The sequence below is a fragment of the Pteropus medius genome, unplaced genomic scaffold, assembly GCF_902729225.1.
Source record: "Pteropus medius unplaced genomic scaffold, Ma_sr-lr_union100, whole genome shotgun sequence".
Lineage (NCBI taxonomy): Eukaryota > Metazoa > Chordata > Mammalia > Chiroptera > Pteropodidae > Pteropus > Pteropus medius.
The window spans coordinates 408171-429939 of NW_024351735.1; the positions used below are offsets into that span (position 1 = coordinate 408171).

Sequence of the window (21769 nt, forward strand, 5' to 3'; positions counted from 1 at the left end):
AAAAAGTTGATCACTGTAGAAGTTAAGCAATAGGTACACATGTTGATTTGTTATATAATTTTATATAGTATGTCCAATTTTTCATAATAAGTTTTTAAAAATAAAAGCATAATGAATGGATTTTCCTTTGCACACAAAATTTTACTCAATCAACATCACAGAACCTCAGATCTCAACAACTGTTTTCACTGAGTCTTAGAAAAGCCAACTACAAAGTCTACTTCTCTTCAAGTTCAGAAATTAACAGCAAGTTTCCAAAAAAAAAATCAGGCAAATGAAACTGTACCTCCCTGATCCAGTGTGTAATTATTCACTGGATATGGCAATCAAGACTCCAAGGACAGCAATCAGAGCCACATTAGACATGAACAGGAAATGGAGTACCTCTCCTACGTGGGATATGTTTGTTTTTCTACAATTCTGCCCTTACCAAGTAAATCAAAAGCATGTCAGGAATGAGCGTATAAAGGTTCTAATAAATTATAGCGAAAACCATTTGAACGTTGTGATTCTCAGCAGTGCTCCTACAATTACATGTTCCCCTTTTTATTTATTTGGAGGCTGAGAGATGAGATGGAGAAGCTGGCATTTCATATAAAGACACACTGGCAAGTTAGAAAACTTATTTCAGCTGTTCTCAGACTTTGCTACCTGACGGTTTTGTCTGACAGCTTGAAAATAAGATTTACTTCATGAACAACTTTCATAGGCATCTTCGTTTTAAGATGTGGTTCATGAATCTCTGTTTTGGAGGTTTTTAAAATCAGACTAAATTCTCATCAATCTGGAATAGAGTCTGTATATTCCTATGAACTCTTTTAATTTCACTTTCAACTTTGTAAGCCCAGTGAAGGGTTTTAAAGAAACAAATTTGGGGGAGCTAAATGGCACCAAAGAAACTGGTTTACATATACTAAGAAAAATAAGTTGCCTCATTATTTTACATATAGACTAAAGGAACTAATTTGATTTTTGTTTTGTTTTGTTTTCATTGAATTGTACATTTAACTTGGCACACAACCAAAACTCAAGGTTTATTTCCTTGTCTCTAAGCAAAATGTTCTAACCATAATATTTCAGATACCCTTAACTTTCAATAAGCACCATGTTCCCTCACCTGCCACTCCATACATGCGCTTATAAATATTATCTGAATACAAATCTACTAGATTTTGTTCTCTTTAATTTGAATAAACAATTTTCATGCTGTTTGCATCTCTTTTGCCTTCTTTTTCTCTCATTCCCTATCCCACTCCCGCCCCCCCTCCAACTCTCCTGTCTTCATTTACTTATTTATTTCCTTACTAAGAATCTTAATTTCAAATGTGAGGAAACATTTGGGCAACTTCAAATTGAGGGATATTCTACAAAACAAGTTGATCTAGGCTTCAAAAATGTCAATGTCATGAATGACAAAAGACTGCGAAACTGATTTAGATTAAGGAGAGTAAAGAGACACAACAAATACAATGGGTAGCTATTGACTAGATCTTGCTTAGTGGAAAAAATAGTTATAAAGGACATTATTGAGACTATTGAAAAATCTGAATAAAGATATTGAATCAAAATTCAATTTCTCAAGTGTGTGATCACTGCTTTGTGGTTACACAGAAGAATGTCCTATTCTCTGGTGGTATCTGCTGAAGTATTTAAGAGTGAAATGTCATGATGTCCACAACAAAATTACAAATGATTCAGCAAATAAGGAAATATTGCATACATGTACACACAAATGCATACACAGGAAAAAAAGGGTCTTGGTTTATCTTTTTTTTTTTTCTGTTTTTATCTGGTCTTTCTGCTTTCAAATAAAAGGCTTACATTAATTACTTTTAAAGTCTTGGTTAAGTTTGCAGTCATGAAAGATTCTTGGGAATATTTGTATTATAGCTCACAAATGTAGCTCTTAAGGCTATATCTCCATTTAAATCTCTCAGTGGTATTTGAGTGGCACTGAAATCTTCATATGGTTCAACATCATTAACCATGACTCTGAGGTCCAATTCTGCTAAGTCCTTTGGTAGAAAGGAAAAAAAAATCACTCATCTGGCAGGTCGGTCTATCCTTTCTTTTGGAGGTTGTTCATGTGCAAAGATCAGCACATCCATTGTCCTTAAGAGATGATCTGTGATGTCATGAGGCAGAGATCTTCAGATTCAAAGTCTTTCTTAGCTACAATATCCACCCTTAACTGACCCTGATGTATAAACATTTCTTGATGTTTGGGTTTGAAGTACACTTCCACCGACTAGCCTGAGTTTCTCTCCTGCACATAGTCTCAAGGCTGTCAGAAGAGCAGACACTCTCAGCCAATCTGACTTTGTATCCTTAGAAGTTTACTTGTAATAATGTCCCTACTGTATCCTGTAGGGGAAACCATCTATGACATGAGGGTATCCAGCTTTTCAGAGAACAGCTCTTTTAAAAAGTTAACTCAAAATCTTACATGGCATAAACACAAAAACAAATCTGTGTACCACCAACAGAGCCACACAACTGTATCCTTGGCCCATGGGTGCTGTGCGTCAGTAATGCCTTCTAAAGAAGTATCATACAAAGTTCTTCACACATTCTTAGTAGAGCCCCAATTTAAGGATTGCGGAGACCTGGCAATAACATAACTTCTTTGTCTTCCTACATAACCACACTAATAGAATAGCCATGGATATTTCACAGATTCTTGACGAAAATGCAAATTAATATTGAGCACATAGGGTTTGTATGGTTTTTCTCAACAGTAATGAGACAATTTTCAACAGAGTATATTTTCTCCCATTAGATCATAAAATAATAACTATATGTTAATGGAAAATATTTTAAAAGTATATATGTTTCTCAGATATACGGTTTACTCATATAAAATCATCTCACTTATTTCATGGGGGAAAAAAAATCTAACTACTCTACCAAGTACTTTCTAATTCTCAGGTATAACTTTAGGAGGCTGGGGTTGTTCCTAAGCTTGGGGTCAATTTTTTAACTGATTAGTTGGATTTTAGAAGTGCAAAAAATTTTTACCGGCCATTCGATTCTCGTCTAAAAAGAAATGGTCTATTAACTAAAAACTGGTTGAAGGCAAATGCCATATGAAGTGAATGTTCAAATGCAATAAGTTGGCATGGCTTAATTGTACTTGGTCTACCACAGTTCATTACTGTGTTTTCGACGTGTTTCTAGAGAGGCAGTAGTCATACACCCTGAAATAACGTAGTGTTAGAGCGAGGGTTAAGCAGGCTTTGCTGAAATCTATTTCAAACTCGCTTGACATTAAGATGAACACATCCACACCCTCAGAAATGCATCAACACAGACAGACAGGGAAGTGCAAAGAAGAGCATTCTTTTAAAATAGAAACTCGAAAGCCCGAGAGAGCAACGCCACACATTTTACAGGCACTTCTGTTTATAAGCTTTAAGTTCTTTAAGCACTTTTAAAAAATCACAAACATACTCTCTGACTCTAACATTATGCAAGCAGGTATATTAGGTATACTTATAAAGTCTGTTTTTGCACTTCTTTCTCATTTAATATGTCACACAAGGTGGGAAAAAATCATGGCAATAATCCCAAAATATTTATTTTACATTCCGATCATACAAAAATTTAAGGCAATATGTTATTTTAATAATTTAATGTATAAATAAATATTTGTGTTAAAGGCGAAGTAAATATATAAAAAGAACTATTCATCTAAGCAATCTCTCGTTTTAATCATCTACTGTGCACTTTTTAAAATATCAAATATTGTACTATATTGTTAAGAACAGGAAACAAATTTTAGCATGCGTATGCCGCCAAGATATGCTGATAGCATATGACACTAGATAAATTGTGGTTTCTGTTCTTTAAAGGGTCTGACAATGCAAAGTTAGCTCCTATCATTACTCTTCGTGTGACTGTGCAGCTAATCTGAAGAGCCTTGACACACTGAACAAATTAAACAGGAAACCTGCAAAATATTATCAAATAACAATGAGTTTTCAGCTTTGATCCCAGTGGTCTTCACTGCATAAAATCTTTTAAAAGCCTGACATTACACACGTGCAGATCTCACAGTGAAAATTGGTGACTGACAATTATGTCATTTAATGAAAGCCACTCAGATATCATTAATCAGTTCTCTACACAGAAGGATGTCCTTTTTTTATAGTCATGTTAGAGGTAAATAAATTACTGAGGAAAATCTCCAAAACTCCTTTACAGATCATATTTCTCCCTCGTTGAATTAACTTATGCAGAGGATTATGGTAACGCACAGAGTGGATAAAGTTTATGCTTTGCCATCTGGTCTTCTCTTCTGAGCTGCACTCACAAATTTGACTCTACAAAGAAAAATTTAGCTTCTCAGATTAAAATTTCTAAATATAGCTCTGTAAAAAACAGCAGGTTCTAATGACAATGGTATTTCAGAATACAACTCAGTTTAAAATCACTGCTACTGATGCAGTGAGTGATCTTAAGTTACCTCAAGAACCATTCAACAAAGTCACCATTTCTTGCCGCATGTGGTGACTTGGTGCTCCCACTGCCCCATGCTCCAGCTGAATCATCCTTCAGATAGCTTGTTCCTGACTTGGTTAACTAGAGCTCCTCGTGAATGAAAACGGAATTGCTATTTGTAAATGTATATTCAGCAAGGATATTTGCAGAATGAGATAAAACACGCGAGTGCCTTTATTTGAAAGAAAGTCACTATATAATTTAGGGTTTTATTATAAAATATTCTCTGTATCATTGACAGCAAACTAAACCCGACCAGTAAAAACACTGAGAATACGCTTCAAAGTGTGGTTAAAATAGCTGGACTCCAGAAGCACCATTTTAATAGATCTATGTCCAACTCCCTGTGTAATGTAAGGATGTGTATGGATACTACTGAATAACCCCTTTATGATCAAACTGAACAATCCTTGTAACATATGCATAGAACATGACATTACAGAACATAAAACAACAAAATCAGAAGTACTATGTCAGCATTTTACCTGTAACATTCACAATGGTAGTGCCTCTTTGGGAGGTGAACACACAGTGTAAATATATATATACCTTACTGTTAAAGTATACAGCTGAAATTTATTGGATTTCATTAACCAATGTCACCATGAAAAAAAAATTGTCTTCTTACTAGTTGTTAACTTTGATTCCCCAAACTGATCAGCTTCTGTTGGTGGGGATTTTTACACTTGGACATGCTCATAGTTTCGCTTCTCACAGTTAAGTGCTACAAGTTGACCAAAACAGCATGATTCTTTTAAATGCTCTGTTTGAGGGTATGAGCTGCAAACAGCCCAGACAGCAACCATGTTTAAAACTATGCTTATTCTAAGACCACAGAAAATGACTAATCACATTCTACATCTGAACAGGTTGCAGTGAAAAAGTACATGTGCAAAAAGAGGGCCATTTAAGGAATTTACCCCTACCAAAGCAAGGAGGGATAAGAGCAGTTGTTAGTAGGTAGTCGCAGTCCCTATTTGGAGCCTTAGGTGGTGATGGTGGTAGAGGTGGTGGTGGTGTGTGTCCTTTTTGATTTGCACTACATTCGAACATCCAAATGTCTAAATTTATTAGATGGATAATATATAGGATCCTAGGGGCCTACCACAAAGTAGTTCCTCAAGTGTTTGCTGAAAGAATAAATAGGAGGAAGTATCTAGAAGGTATTGACAAAATAAAGAAAACACTCAGGTCCAAAAATTATTCCAGAGGCCTCACCTACCTTCTCAAAAGACTTTCCTTTATTTGAGATCGAATGGCTCCATGACATTATTATTTTCTTTTAATGTATTTCACTGGATTAGGATTCTTACACTCTCTGCCATATAACACCAATGAAAAGGAAATGTAAATCTAACTGGAAAATTACCAAATATGTAGTACTGTCTTTACTTTGAAGTGTTTATGTTCTCTTACATTTCTTTTAGCTGGTTATAGTTGTCAGTGTTCTCTACTTGAACTCCACCTTAGCTAAGACCCCAGGTATTGCAGTCATGGTCCTTCCTGTCTCATCTAGTGCATCTTATCTCGGTCTCCCCATGGAGGCCAGGCTCTTCTTCCACTTCAGCAACAGGAGCACACACATTATATTGTTATATCCTCTGCCTTCAAGTCAAAGTTGATCATCTTTATTGATTGACTCCAGTCTACAAGGCTAAACTTGTTGCCCTAAATTGTTAAGTGTGCATTTTTTATTTCTGGTCAACACATATCCCAAAATGTACCATTCGTGTCAGATTCCCTTTTCTCTGCAACAGCCCTTGCATATATTTCATGTAATGTGGATGATTATTATTTCCATCTTACAGGTGAGAAAATGGAGGGTTATACCAGAATTTGTTCAATGTCACAAGGCTAACAAGCTGCAGACCAAGATTTAAATCCAGAACTTTTCTCTTCATCAGGGTGGCTCTGTGTGGTTTGAGGTGGAGGTGGAAAAAGGGGAGAAAAACAGTAGACTAAAAATCTAGGAGAGATTATTCCATTTCACAGCCACTGTGGTAAATTTTTGTTTCTTATAATAAGCTATATAAACCAGATCGCCTCTCCACATATGTCTGAGAGATTTACAGCACTGTAAAATTCTGCAAGGGAAAATAAGTGCAGATTTATTAGATAAGAGAATTTTTCAGTCTGCAAATTGATATTTGTTGAAATTAGCAATCTGCCTCTTCTACATAGTTCTGTAGTTCTTTGCTCAGTATTTCATAGGCTGAGGGCTAATGGTAAAATTATAAAATTACTATAATAGTGTTCCCAAGGCCTATGAGACCAAGTTAAAATAAGTCCTCTTCCTCAGCACTTTCGACAATAAACTCCTTTAGAATAATAGTAGCTAACACTTGTTGAGTGTTAGCTTGTACTATGTGCCAGGTACTGTTCCAAAAACTTTGTTTGTTAACCCTTTTAAGTTTTATAAAAATCCTAGGAGAATATTACTATCCATATTCTCAGTTTACAGATGATCAAATAGAAACAGAGGTAAAGCAACCTCCTAAAGTCAATCACACAGCTGATGTATGGTGGCACCAGCATCTGGATCCAGGAAGTCTGACTCCAGAGCTCTTGTCTTGACTACTAAGCAGTAAATGAATTCTTTGCTATGTTAAATATGTTTATAGTTCAAATGTAAGATTTAATTCATTGACATATCATGAGTGACCATATTTTCCTGATAAAATGTGGGATATACTACACGACAGATCATTTCTACACATATTCCAAGTGCAAAAAACAGTCTGGAAGAGAAAGTAGATATAAAAATTGCTGAATTTCCTGAGCTACTTTGATGATTTGTGGAGAAATAAAACAAGACAGAATACTTAAAATTGGTATTATACCCCCCCCAAAAAATGTTTTTGAACTGTGTAGTTGTCTGTCATCTGCCAAATGCCACAAGAATGAACTTCGCCATATCTCACTCCCGTGTTCACTGAAATGCAATAGCCCCATGTGAGGATACTGCAACAGAGGGGCTTAACAGATTAACGTTTTTCTTTCAAGGTAAAAAGGCAACATACCGTGACAGTGGATGCTGGAGTAAATAATAGAACAGTTGCCAGCAGCTTTCAGGTAAATGTTCAACGGGCCTGACTAATTAATGCTGTCACCATAGCTGCCCCCAGCTGCAAGAACATTTCACTCATGAACATAAAGATTTCCTGTAAGCTTCATTTAAGGCTATCAATACCTAGAGTTAAAATGGGTTTATTACAGTTTGACCTAATTGATAATGTCATTTAACATAAGTATATAAACTTGATCTTTTCTGTTATCAAAAAATAGGGTTTTTTTTAATGTACCTGTCATATATACCTTCCACATTCACCTCCAATTTTACTGATACAGAGAAATGGAAAAATATCTAGTTACTGAATATTTGATAGTATATTTATTTTCTTATTGCAATGGGGTTTTCCTCTTCCAATATGTTAGTACTCAAGTAAATTTAACACATTAGCATGACTTTGATGCATTGATAATATTTGTATCATACCTATTATTTCTTTGTTCAAATTAAATTATAACCATTTAATTACCTCATGTCAGTAAAATTCTCTTTTTCATTTGAAAGGAGGACTTTATTTAGATGTTCTGAACTGGATAAAATTTCAAGGTAGGATGGGTTAGCACTTATAATTAGTTTTAAACAATGATAGCTACATAAAAACTTTTAAGCATTGCGTATAAATGAAAAAAAAAAAAACCTCTGAATAATCAATCTACCAAGATTGGTTCCTCATGATCTATTTATAGCACAGACATTTAAAACTTATTCCTTCTTCGAAGGAGAAAATTGTTAGTTGAGCTAATCATGAAATAAATGGGTCATTTCAGGGCCTCTAAAATCAGTTTCTCTGATATTTAGACAAGCCAACTTTCCTATACCATAGTTTTCTGATTTTTCTTTTTTATTCACAAATAACATATTAAACTGAATGACACTAAAAGGCACATGCCAGGATTGAAAGGAGGTTTCTCAACTCTCTGAGGCCTGCCAGATCAGTTAAACTTCTCTCTGCTATTTATCTCAGTTTTAAATATCCAACCTTGTACTCCTTATTAAGTAGGGCCCAAGTATGACTTCCTGAGTATCTTTTTAAAGCTGTGTAGCTCTTTGCATTTTAAAGCAGATCCACAGACAACCTAACAATTAAATCCTTATCCTTTTACTTCTAGCCCATAGGAAAAACCAAGGAAGACAAGTTTCCTATCTTAGGGTTCCCATTGTCATGAGTTTGTTGAAGAAGTAGAAAATAGCCAAATGAAACAGCTTGTTTGTAGTAAAACAATCTATGTTCCATCACTGCTCATCTTAAGCAATCTAGTTCCATGACCCATCTTACAGAGCTACAGGCTATGATGGTTTCCTGCACAATCCTTGGAAGTTAAACTGTAAGATTAAAGACAAAGTAGTCTAGTTTCCAGACAACATACAAAAAGAAATCACAATAAGACTTAGAATTCGGTTTCTCTTATTTTATATAAAAATAATTCATTAAAGCATCTTTAGAAAGTAAAAGTGAGCTGCTTCTCATATATTCTGAAATAATCCATAGGTTCCCAAATTGCAATAAAATTTTCTCAGCACAAAGATTCACAAACATCACACAAAAGAAACCTAAATACAGTTTACTTAGCATGTCAACATGTATCTTTCATTTCCTCCACTAGAAGTATCTGTGTTTTGTTTTTATTTAGAAAGAAGTTTAATTAGATTCTTTGTTAATAGTTTCTAGTCTAGGAATTTAAATTACTAAACTCTACATATAACAGCCTGCATTTTCTGCCTCTAGCTTTTGATAGTCTCTATTAACAATAAGATGGGAAGTCAGCAAATTTGAGGTCTAAGTGCTTGTTTCGCCTTTGGGACTAGGGAGTCACATAATTATTCTGAATCTCAATAATCTTGTACATAAAAGGGGATATCTGCCTTACCTATTTCACACAGTTGTGAAAAATCTAATTAAAAAATGATAGTGAAAACATTTCTCATCTTTAAAAAAATTAGTTATCATTATTTTTTAGTGCTGATTTGACTGCCATTATCTATAAATCATCTGAAAAGTCATAAAATATTAGATTATATAAATCCAGATGGTACAAAATTATACAATTAATACCTAAAAAACTGCATATAGCTTTGGTCATTCCTCAAGACAAAAAAAAAAAAAAAAAAAAGACAGCTGGAAACTATCAAGAAGATCACTAAAATGTTCAAAGTGTGGGCTGCCAGTGTAAAGGAATAGACTAAACATTACAGAATCCTAAAGGATGGCAAAAGGAAAGCCGAAGAAAGAAAGCAATGGGTCTTTAAAGTCACAAAAAAAATGTTAGATTCATGGAATACTACAATGCATAGAAAACCCTTGAAGCATAAAGCAAGTCATTTTAGAATAAAAAAGGAAGTGAAGTTTTGCACAATAAGAAGTATAATTTGGAAATTGCTTATTCAGGGAAGCTGTACAGGAAAATGACTCAGGAAGCAGCACACAGGAGGAAAAGATGGGCTTTGGAGTGAGGCAGGCCCAGGTCCCAATTCCAACTTGCCTCAATCTTATATCTTATGTGAGCCTCAGTCCCTCATCTACAAGGTGGTTTACCCTTATATAGGACAAAGTGAGAGAATCAAGGTACTCTATCATGTATTTTGAACTTGACAGGACACTGGCAAGCACACGATAAATACATCGATAACAGCTTTTTAAAAATAGAGATTCAGAAGGAATTAAACATTCATGGATAGAACTGACCATGTTATTCAAGGAAGCTAAAACATAGAGAGGTCATGGTCATATTACTAAAGCCACCTTCAGAGAATGCACCTTTACCATTAGTGACCTACTCTGAGCCAACTCCAATGGTGTTTCCTATACTACTTGTACTGAGTCTACTGTTTCCAAAGCACTTTCATAAATGACCTCATTTCAGCACTAAAAGGTGTACTCAAGATGGTGAAATCTGACTAAGGTCTGTAGTTTAGGTAATAGCATTGTCCAATATTAATTTTTAGTTTTGATCAATATGCCAAGAAAATGGGGAGCTGGATGAAGGGCACATAGGGACTCTGTCCTATCTTTGCAACTCCCTTCCCACTTCCAATATACTCAAGGTGACTAGCTCAATTTATACATATTTTGAATGGTAAGTCAATTGTCCATCCTCTGTTTCCTTTCTAAAACTATTACTATTCCATTGAATACAATGCATTTTATCTTTAAAACTGTTTGTTTCACCCAGGAGACAGAGGGCTCCTTTAAGTCAAGGGCTTTTTTCTTTTAATTCATCTTTTATTCTAGTAACTAGTACAGTGCTCAATAATATTTGCTGAATGAATAAAGAAATAAAGTCAGTCTGTAATTCTAATAGTCCATATCAAATGAGTCACTCATTTCTCTCTAATGCACGAGATTTATATATACAAACACATTGGCTTTATCAGGGTTATTACTAACTTTTTACTCATATTAACTATTATATAGTCTTTTCTTTGCCAAACACATTAAAATAGTCTATGTTGAAAAGACCTTCTGGAATCTAGCTATTATCCAGATCCTGGCTCATTCATATAGATAACTGGCTTTGTTCTCTTAGCTATTTCTCAATTTCCATTCTTTCTACAAATATTATTGTGTCTATTAAATGGATTATCGCTATTTTAAATACTCAAGATACAGACATGAATTAAAAAAAAAACAAAAAACAACAAGATCCTTACTCTTCTGGAGCTTATGTCCTGTGGTGGGCGTAAGAGTAGAGGAAGAATCTATTAACCAATAAGACTATAATACGATCTGTGAAATAAATTCTTTATTTTTACAATCTAAGAGCACTAAAAATTGTTGAGTTAGTTATATCTTTTCTACTTAGTAATGTGGTATAGACTTTTCTATTTAAGAATTGATCATGAAATCTATATAAAACCAACTAATATTAATCAGTCAAACATTGCTCAGTAAAATGGAATTTTGAAAGCTTTTATTCATGGTAACAAATAATTTTTCTTATTAAAAACAACTATATATTAGTTAACTTTCTCTAAATTATATTTCCAATACCTCATTATACTATGTTACACTCTTACCACGGTAGGGCTAAAAATAAGTAGTGAAACACACTGGTGAAAAGCCAGAATCAGACAGAACTAAATTCAAGTCCTACTCTGCCATATACCAGTGGTACAACATAATTAGGCAAATTGTTAAAATTCTTTAGGTCTCAGTTTCCTGAAATGTAAAATGAGGTTATAGTAGAACCTACCACATAGGGCGGTCAAAAGGAGTAAACAAAATTATGCACTTAAAACACTTAGTAGTCAGTGTGTGTCACAGTGCAAGTACTCTATAAACGTTGGTAGCTATACTCATCATATCGTTAAGTCCTTGGAAGTTTTAGTAGTTTATAAAGTTTACTTTCTAAATTAATATAAAGTTTTGAAAGCAACTGCCTACTTAGAACTGAGACCAATGGCAGCATGTTCATTCCTGTAGTAGGCAGAATAATGACTCCCAAAGGTATCTCAACCCTAATCCCTAGAACCTGTAAATATGTTGCCTCACATGTGAAAAGGGACTTCGCAGATGGGATTAAGGTAAGAACCTTGAAATAGGGAGATTACGCTGTACTATCCAGTGTAGCCAATCTAATCCTGTGAATTTTTCTTTGGTGTAGTCAGTCAAAGAATGGTCAGAGATGTAATGGCTTTGAAGTCAGAGGAAGGGGTCCCTGAGCCAAGGAATGCAACAGCCCCTGGAACTGAAAAAAAAAACAAGAAAACGAATTCCCTCCTGGAGTCTCCAGGAGGCAATGCAGCCCGCCAACACTGTGATTTTAGCCCAGTGACACCTGTCTCAGAATTCTAACCTATAGAACTCTAAGATATTAAATGTGTGTTGATTTAGGCCTCTAAATCCATGGTAAGTAGTTACAGCACCAATAGAAAACCAACACAGATCCCAGAAATAAATCAGTCGTGTTGATTTTCTGATATTAAGAACTGGAACTTTGTCTCCTGAAATGGTATATAAGACTTTAGTGTCTAAGAATAGATAAACCAGGATGAGTAGAACCACTGGCTATGCATCACTTCACTCTTCACATTCTTCCTACACAGGGTCCAGGAGGAAGCCCCACACCGAAGGAATCACAGAACAGAGGTTGGAAACTATTAGGAGTTCAGGAACTGAAGTTCAGCCACTGGGACCCAAACAAGCACTCTTCCTCTGTAGCCTCAGGTTTCTGTTCGCAAACTGAAGCATCCGGGTTATCTTTCAGTGCCGTTACGCTCCAAAGTGAGTTATAGAGATAGTTTCTTGGTTTTTGTTTGTTTGTTTGATACATTGCGTTTCTGGAATTTATGAGCAGAGAGTCACCAACCAAATTTGTATAGGTAAACATGATTCGTGAATACTAGCATCCCAATGGCAATAACATACAGAGAGAGAGAGAGAGAGAGAGAGAGAGAGAGAGAGAGAGAGAGAGAGAGAGAGAGAGAAAAGAAAGAACTTTTACAAAATTTTCCAAGAACCCAAACCTAAATATTGGTAAAAATGTGCTTAAGTGTGACGGTTTAGGTAACTAAATAAAATAAATTATTTTTCTAATGACTTTACTATTTAAGTAGCAGTATATTTTTTTTCCTGATTTTTGGAAAATATAATCACTTAGAAATTTTAATAAATGAAAGTTTATACAAAATCCTCGAAAGAAGACTTGACAAGTTAACATCACATTTACGTCTGGGTTGATGTCTAATGAATTCCATTACATGAGAATCATACATCTTAGTTCCATGACTTAATTTGTTTCTAAAGAAAGCTATTTATTGTATAACTTTGGTATATCTCAAATATCTTACAAATATCCTACATAATACAAGGCGAAATTGTAAAATGAGACCAAAAGTGTGCAGCAAATCTGTTGAACAATGATTTACCAATAAAAGGAGAAAAAATCATCTTGAAATAGGTTAAAAGCTATAGAAATATGACACTTAAGAACCAAGCTTAGATCAAGCTTAGAGACAAGTCATGAAGGCCATTCCTAAACAACTGTAGTGTCACCACTTTCAGAAAAAAAAAAAAATCCATCAGCAATGCAGTGGACCTCTTTGATTTAACCATTACAAAGCACCTGCAGAGAATTCAAACTTTAAGAATTTTACCATGATGGTGACAAAAAAAAAAAAAAAAAAGAGGAAGCAAAATTTCTATGGTGGTGTTAATGTAATCAGGTCTTAAGTAAGGGCATGATATCAGCACATTAAAGATTTGAAGCACTGAGGAACAAGCTTTCTTCTGATTAAAGAGGTAGTGTTAATAATACATGAAGATCTTATTAAAATAAAAAGCTGATATCCTACAGACTTCCATTATAAGTCATGTCTGGTTTAGTGGTTTCAAGAATGGCTAAATTTTCCACTATGTTAAGCCACCTGGAAAGCTGATGGTACAGATAAAGCAGCTGCAAATATAGTTCTCCATTTCTGTAAGAAGTATTATAATGATAGCATGTATCAGTCTTTTAAAAAAATTGATAAAGAAGTTAATACTGATCTCTGCTAGAAGAGAATGCCCTCAAGGACCAAGGCCTGTAAAATAGGCATCAGTCTCAAAGGTTGAAGGAAGTAACTATTTAACTAAGTCTTAAGGACAAATATTTTTAGAGCTGTAACTGTGCTACAGTTTCTAATCAGGATCATTATTCCTGTTGGTGCTCAGTTATAGTTCCATAAGTTTTGAGTTCTCTTTACCTAGCCCTGCTTTTCCCAGAAGCCCCATTATTTTTAGTGTGTAATTTTGCAAATGAGGTGGTTTTTCATTTTTGTTTTTTCCAGGAATACAAACATGGAATTACAGCAGAAATATCTGTAAATAGGACAGGGATCTGTCAGTGGTCCTGCAGATACCTCTCCCTGTGTTCAGAGGTTCTCAAACTTTGTATACATATGTCACCTGGGTGTATTTCCCAAAATGAATATGAAATATTCACAGATCCCATCAAAAGACTCTGATTCATTAGAGTCATAGAAAAGCCAAAGAATGTGCTCTTTGAAAAAGCTTTCCAGATGACTCTGATACAGATGGTCTGGGGGCACATTTTCAGAAATATTATAATGTTTGGGGCAGGGGCAGTTCTCTTCAAAAGTTGTTCAGCATCCACAAAAGAGTTAATGGCCACTCTATTAAATGTTCCCAGTAAGGACTTTTTTTTTTTTTAAATGTTTAGAGTTTATTGTTTTAGGGAAATTAAGGAAAAGAAGATGATTTCTCTTCTAGAGAAATTCAGAATGTTATAGAAAGAGATTTTGTAAATTATGAGAGTTTTCACATTCTTATAAGAAGCACTATAACTTGTGGCATTTGCTTAGTTACTTTCAAGGCTCAAATTCTAACCCTTCGTATCCAAAATAATAGTTAAGTAGGAGCCAGTGCTGGGCCAAAAAAAATTTTTTTTTAATAAAAAAGGAGAGAAAATGAGAGAAAGAGAATAAAATACTCAAAAAAATTTCTCCTGGACTAGACACCTGAATGCATCTTTATGTGTTATGAGAGGTTGATTATTCTCTATGTAAGGGCACAGTAATTTCATAATATTTAAACAACCACTTTAAAGTATATTATGTTAATCAGAAACATTTATTTTGGAGAATTGACATGAAGGTTGTTTTAAAATACTTTTTCTCTAATCTTTAAAGCTGTGTAAGAGAAAAAAACAAACAACTTTAAATTTGTGCTTTCTCTAAGATGAGTTAAGTCAGTCCTCAGATTTGAATGATGAAATGTAGAAATGGTAGTTAAGAACTATAAAAAGTATCAGAACTTTTCAACCCCAGACCCTAGTTTAAACTTCATTAGAACAGTCAAGCCTTTAGTGTCAACATTTAATCTTTACAAGAATATTACCTCTAAGTCTTCCCACTTTCTGCTTCTCTACGAGGCAAACATGAGCATTAATACCTGTGTAGATATTAGTATCTACAGTTTAGATCACTCCTATGAGAGCTAGACCTTTGTCTAAAAATAAAATTTTAGATTTGCTCAACTGAATGGCACAAACATCTATTCAGTTGAGCGAATCTAAAATTTTATATTTCTCATCTACTCATGCCCTGTTTCCATTCTACTACGAAATCTAGTCGATCTTACTAGCACTCCCCCGACCCCCAACCTCATCCCCACCCTTCCTGGAAGGGAAATTCTGAAGTAGAAATTAGGCAACGAGTAGAGCCAATGAACTAGAAATTAGTCAGCTATAAAGCAACCACAAAAGTAGGAAAGAGGGGAAAGAAGAAGTAGGCCAACCACAAGAGCAATTAAACACCAACTGAAGTAAAACATGCATCCTAGGAAAGGGGGAAGAAACCAGGAAGGAACTGTCCTCACGAAGAAAGGCAGTGCTCATCATGGATGTCCATGCGGGTGAGGCAGATCCAACCAGTATAAACATCAAAACAAAGGTGAACTGTGACACCTGGGGAAGGGTTAAAGGCCAGTGTTGGGAAAAAAAAAAGTAAGGAAAATGATTTATAATCTTTTATTTAGCTTTATTCTACATTTGGCTTTGGATTTATAGGTTCACTTGTTACTGAGCCATCTGGTTTTCTCTAATAACATATAACTCTCAGCTTTCAAGGTTGAAGCATAATTGGTTCTCTCACAACTTGGCATTCTAAACAGAATTCAAGGTTCAGCAATCCTGTGTACAAATGTGAGAGAGATGGATGGCAGACTTGTAGCATAAACTGTCTACAATAAAGAATATTCAGTGATCTGCTTACTACTGAATTCGAAAATTCTTAGAACTGTATTTGACTAAATTTATCAAAGGCCTTTTGAAGACCTGATGAAATCCTTGTGTGAACCCAGATTTCTAGAAAAAAGATAGAACTGGCTGGAGAACATAAGCATTGCCAATTAAAGAAAATTAGAATAAGGACTGCTACAGAAACACCAAAGATACATATTTCATGACAGAATATTGGGATAATAACTCTTCAAGGGATATTATAGAACAGAGGTAGGCAAAATATCGTCCTCAGGCCAAATCCTGCTCACCATCTGTTTTATAAATAAAGTTTTATTAGAACACAGCTGCATTCATTTGCTGTGAATTGCCTATGGCTGCTTTCATGCTAAACTACAAAATTGGCTCTTTAGAGCGTATACAGAATGGAATGTCCAAAATATTACCTGTGAATGTGAAAGGAACTAGATCCTCATCTAGATAAACAGACAGGGCTATAATATACTTATGATAAATGCTAGCAATATCTAGTTCAGACAAAAAACTGCTTTCAAATAGAGGTGGAATATATCTCTTAGGAAAGGATAGTGAGGAAAGCAACCTCAAAGTAAGAAAATAAATGTTATAAATTTGTGAATTAACTTTTATTTAACATACATTTACTTGATGTACATAATTTTATTTATTTGATGATTTCCTACCCAGAAAAAGAGAGCTGATTTACCCAAACCCATACTGACAGAAACCCCTCAGTGAGTATAGTTTTTACAGAGAGAAAATGAGGCCTGCGGAATATAAAATTAGAGACATAATCATGAAATGTCTCACTCATTCGGAATCTGAACAACCTTATCTACCCAATACAGAAAAATTCTGATATTACATAATTAGTAGTTCATAAAATCTTCTAATTTATGTAATTTTGAGAGGTTATGTCATTATGCTCCTAATGGCTGTCAAGATGACAGGGATAAGATGTAAGTGTAAGTTAGAAAAATACATTGTAGTTAAGCAGAAACTACTCCAGAATTTAACTGTGACAATGAATTACTATTTCAGAAAAAATAAATTTTTGCTTTAATAAATCAAATCTGGACAGTAACAACATTAAGAGACTCTGTAAGCTATATCTTAGAGACTTAATTCTGTACCTTGCTTATGCTGTATGGATGACATTTTGTTCAATTTGTTCCTGGAAGGCTCTGAGATCATTTACATTATTTACAAAATTTTGCTGAGTTTTTCTAAAGGGGATTATCAGGAGAAAATAAGTGACTTCAAAACCAAAAATTGAGAAGTTGAGGAAAATAGATTTTATAAAGACTTAAGAAGTCTGTCACATGTTGTATTTCTGAAATGTGTTGCAATTGTTTCTTTGAAATGAGAATTATAAAGTAGATTGAGATGAAATACCTTAGGTAAGAAGACAGAAGAGAGACAAATTTTAAAATGCAAGCAACATAAAAATGTAGAAAAATAGAAGATAAAAATGAGCATAAAAGAACAAAGGGCTAGTAATGAACTGCATATAAAAATAACATGGGTTTTGAAATTAGATAGTTCTAATTTATTTAGATTAACTTCAGTATTATTAGATAATACTGAATTCCAGCTCAGTATTTTTATGGCCACATGTATATTTTTAGTTTAAAAAATAGACATATATGGTTATTACATATATGTAATCATTTATTAACTGTTTGCTATATTCCCATGGAATTTATTTCAACCTCTTCCTTTCAAGTAACTCTGTTGGTTTGTGCGAAGGCAAAGGAATCTAAGATTCGTGTATCAAGGCTGAAGTGAGAACGTGGGGAGACACTGAGGCAGGACCCAAGCAGAAAGAAGACACAAGTCAACACCTCCTCCCCACGCTATAAAATCATGACGGCACTGGCTACTAGAATTTAGGTCCACACCTCAAGGAAAGGGGTGGTGCTGAAATCTCTTTGTATGTACATTATTTACAACAGAGTAAAATGAATTTATAGGCATCTGAAACTGCAAAGGAATCAAGATCCTAAAATAGTTCTAGTGAGTAAGGGATGCTAAATAGAAATTAATAATAGAGTCCAGCATCTATTATTACTAGTTACAAATGCTGATGTCATTGTCATATCTTTAAATAGCACTGTCTTTATTGTTTTATTTTATAATCTATAAAAATATTTATAAAGTCTATGACAAGTTCACTTCTACCTTCAATCCTCTCGACCTAACTTTCTCATCGTAGGTTCTTCCAGCACCCAGCAAGGCAGAGCTCATGTGTACATATGCACTATATATACGCATTGCCCAAATATTCACTTAAAACTATATCCTTCTCTCATATATATTAAGCAATAACAAAAGCACTTTCTGGGGATTTGGTTCAAAGATCAACTTTATGGATATGATAAACTCAATTAACACTATATCAATCACCTACACTCCTGTACTTTACCGATACTCTATAATCATAATTCATATTAGCATATTTATCTTATTATTGATTACTGAAAGATCTAAAATCATCAATACTTCAGTTACATATGCGATACTTTCTCTTAAAGGTTTCTTTCAAAACAAGGCCTTTCTGACTAATTCTTAAGTTAACTGGAAAATTTACAGCAATGATGCGATATTTGAAAATACTCCGGTTGAGATTTATCCATCGTAAAAAGCTTAATAATAAAGTGGAGCAAAATACTTATTTAGAAATTCCAATTTAAGTTTTTTCTAATGAGCTGAATAAAGTTCAAATAGTGGATAACACAAAAATGTAAAGGGAAGGCCTACTCTTCTTGGAGTTTATGTATATAACTACAAGTTTTTTAAAAAGTACTCCATATCATCAGGCTATAAATTATTCCTCATGGGTAAAAATCTTGTCGATCCTACTCATTGTTCGCTCCAGTACCTAGAACAATGCAAGGAACATATTAGGTGTTTAATAATTATTTTTTGAATAACTGAATGCACAAACATCATGTAATAAATCAGTAATCTGTCTAATAAATCTGTCTTCCTGATGAATAATTAAAGAAAGCCATAAGAAAATGAATCTGAGAACTATAATATCAAAGTATAGAAAGAGAGTAAAAATGAGAAAAGGTTAGGGTTAAGTGCTTCACCTGCAATAATAATAGTTTTCATATCATTTTTCTGACAAACATGATGAGTTTTCTGTAAAATGTTTTCTTTTATAAAGGGGAAAATAGAAAAAAAATTGATTATAGTTTTCTACTGAAGCAATATTGATCTAGATCAACTCGGTATTCCTTTAACTACAATACAGCTAAAGTAAGTGAGCCATGAAAAACAGCGTGCACACACACACACACACACACACACACACACAGAGCACATCTTTGCCAATCTTGATCTTTAAATATAACTGTATTACTTCTATAGGGTACTGTGAATGGCTTTTTTTCTTCATTAAGCATTCTCATCCCTGCTTGCATGTCACATGACTCTTGGATGGATTATTCAAGTGCATATTTATCATCTTTTGGTTTCTTTTTAAATTCTCTCTACTAACAAGATGTTGTCTGCATGTGACAATTTGTTTGGACCCATCTGCTGAAACTATTTAATCATGGCAGTCTCTCAGACATGGATATTATTTTCAAAGAACTCTTTTGACTTATACAGACACGCAAACTTTTACATTAACAGGGTTCTTCACAAGCATAATCCTCAAAATTTGGTGACCACCTGAAGAGCTTGTTAAAACACAAATTGCTGAGCTTCATCCCAAAGTTTCTGATTCAGGATGTCTGGGGGAGGCCAGATGATCTGTGCTGCCAACAAGATTTCAGGTGATGCTACTGCTGCTACTGGTCCAGAGACCACACTGGGCTTTACACATTCAGAGGAATAAGAAGAAAACAGAAAACATAGACCTGATGACAACTTGCAAAATATCATTGATGCTAAATATAAATATATGATAACAGAATAATAGCAGATAATCTTAATTTCCTAAAAGTATAGAATGAGGATGACACCTAAAGACATGAAAGCTATTCCTTTGACTGAAACTTGGACATAAATAGCCAAACCCCAAATTCTATCTGACACCTATTTACTTACCAGGAGAACTCTTGCATTTTGCAGAATGAGAGAAGCCTTACAGATGACTTTTATGTGGGTATTACCTTATATTACTGGAATATGAACAATAGGTTATAGATGGGAATACAGTGGACTGCATGAATAATTCATTGTCAAGGTTAACTTCTAGGGAAGAAGCTGTGAATTTCACACAGTAACCACTACTTAGATACTTTCATTCTTTCAACATTTTATGGAGAACTCTCTGTATGCTGACATTGTGCTAGGATACTGAAAAACATATATATATATATATATATATATATATATATATATATATATATATATATATATATATATATATATATATGTAAGAACTGGATACTTAGAAAATGAGAGAAGAGCAAGCCATGCAAAGCCAATCACATAATCACAGGCACAAAACTATGAACCCACACTGCCTGCCATTAAGGGGATTGTGAGCTCCATGCGGTTGAAGCACAAGTGTGAGGTTGGAAAGAATGATAGAAAAAGAGCCTGACAATGCCTGCGGGCAGATCATGATTTGAGGGGCCTTGCAGTGCCAACCTTAAGAATGTAAATTCAATCTGTAGGTAAAGGGAGTTAAGAATGCTTTTAACACAAAGAGCTGTCATGGTCCTATTCAAATTGTAGATAGCAACTCCCACGGTAGCACGTAGAAAGAATGGGAAGTGGGGATTGTGTAAAGGGAGATGCTAGAGGAAATTAGTCAATTTTTAATGAGCCAAGCAAGAGCTAAAGCAGAGGTGGTGCAGGTGGAGAGCAGAGATCTTCAAAGGCATTTCCGAGGTACCATGGAGAGGACCTGGTCAACAGAGACACAAACTGGAGCTCACTTCTCCTAATGACTAACTTTATTCACTTAGTCTATTCAACTTGATGATCTGCTCTTGATGATATTTACTAAGGTCTAATTATATTTAAGGCATAATTCTAAAGAATAGCTCTGTAAGACACACCCTCTGTCATCAAGATGTTTATAGTCCAATTTCACTTTAACTTCTAGCCATGCTCTTGCCCACAGAAAAATTTATTCTCAGAAAAGTTCTTGAAAAGACTGCAAGCTGCTCCAGCAAGGCATTCTCCTGAGATGAGTTCAACAAACTGTGTATTCCTTGATTTTCTGTTTAATCAGGAGTAAGGATGAAATTGAAGGAGGATAGGGATGTGAAAGACATAGACAACACAGTCACGGGGCATTTGCAGGACCCCCCAAAATACAACAATTACAAGTCAAACAAAGATACAACCTATCTTCCCTCCAGTAATAAGGTAAAGAATGTTTCTACACACACACAAAGTTCATACCTAGATTAAGCTTCAACCAATGTTGTCAGGCACTGGAGATCAAAAAAAAGGTAAATAACCCTAGGAAATCCTACAGAACTGGATTAAAATGAGCAGAAGGTATAAGGAAAAACCTGTCTTAAATAGAAGCACCCTT

The 21769-nt window shown here is 34.6% G+C and overlaps 1 protein-coding gene across 8 annotated transcripts in view; it reads right to left on the reverse strand.

The window, feature by feature from the left end:
• NRG1 (neuregulin 1) overlaps positions 1-21769 on the reverse strand; it is a 955597-nt gene that overhangs the window by 156718 nt on the left and 777110 nt on the right. The gene's annotated exons all lie outside the window — the stretch shown is intronic.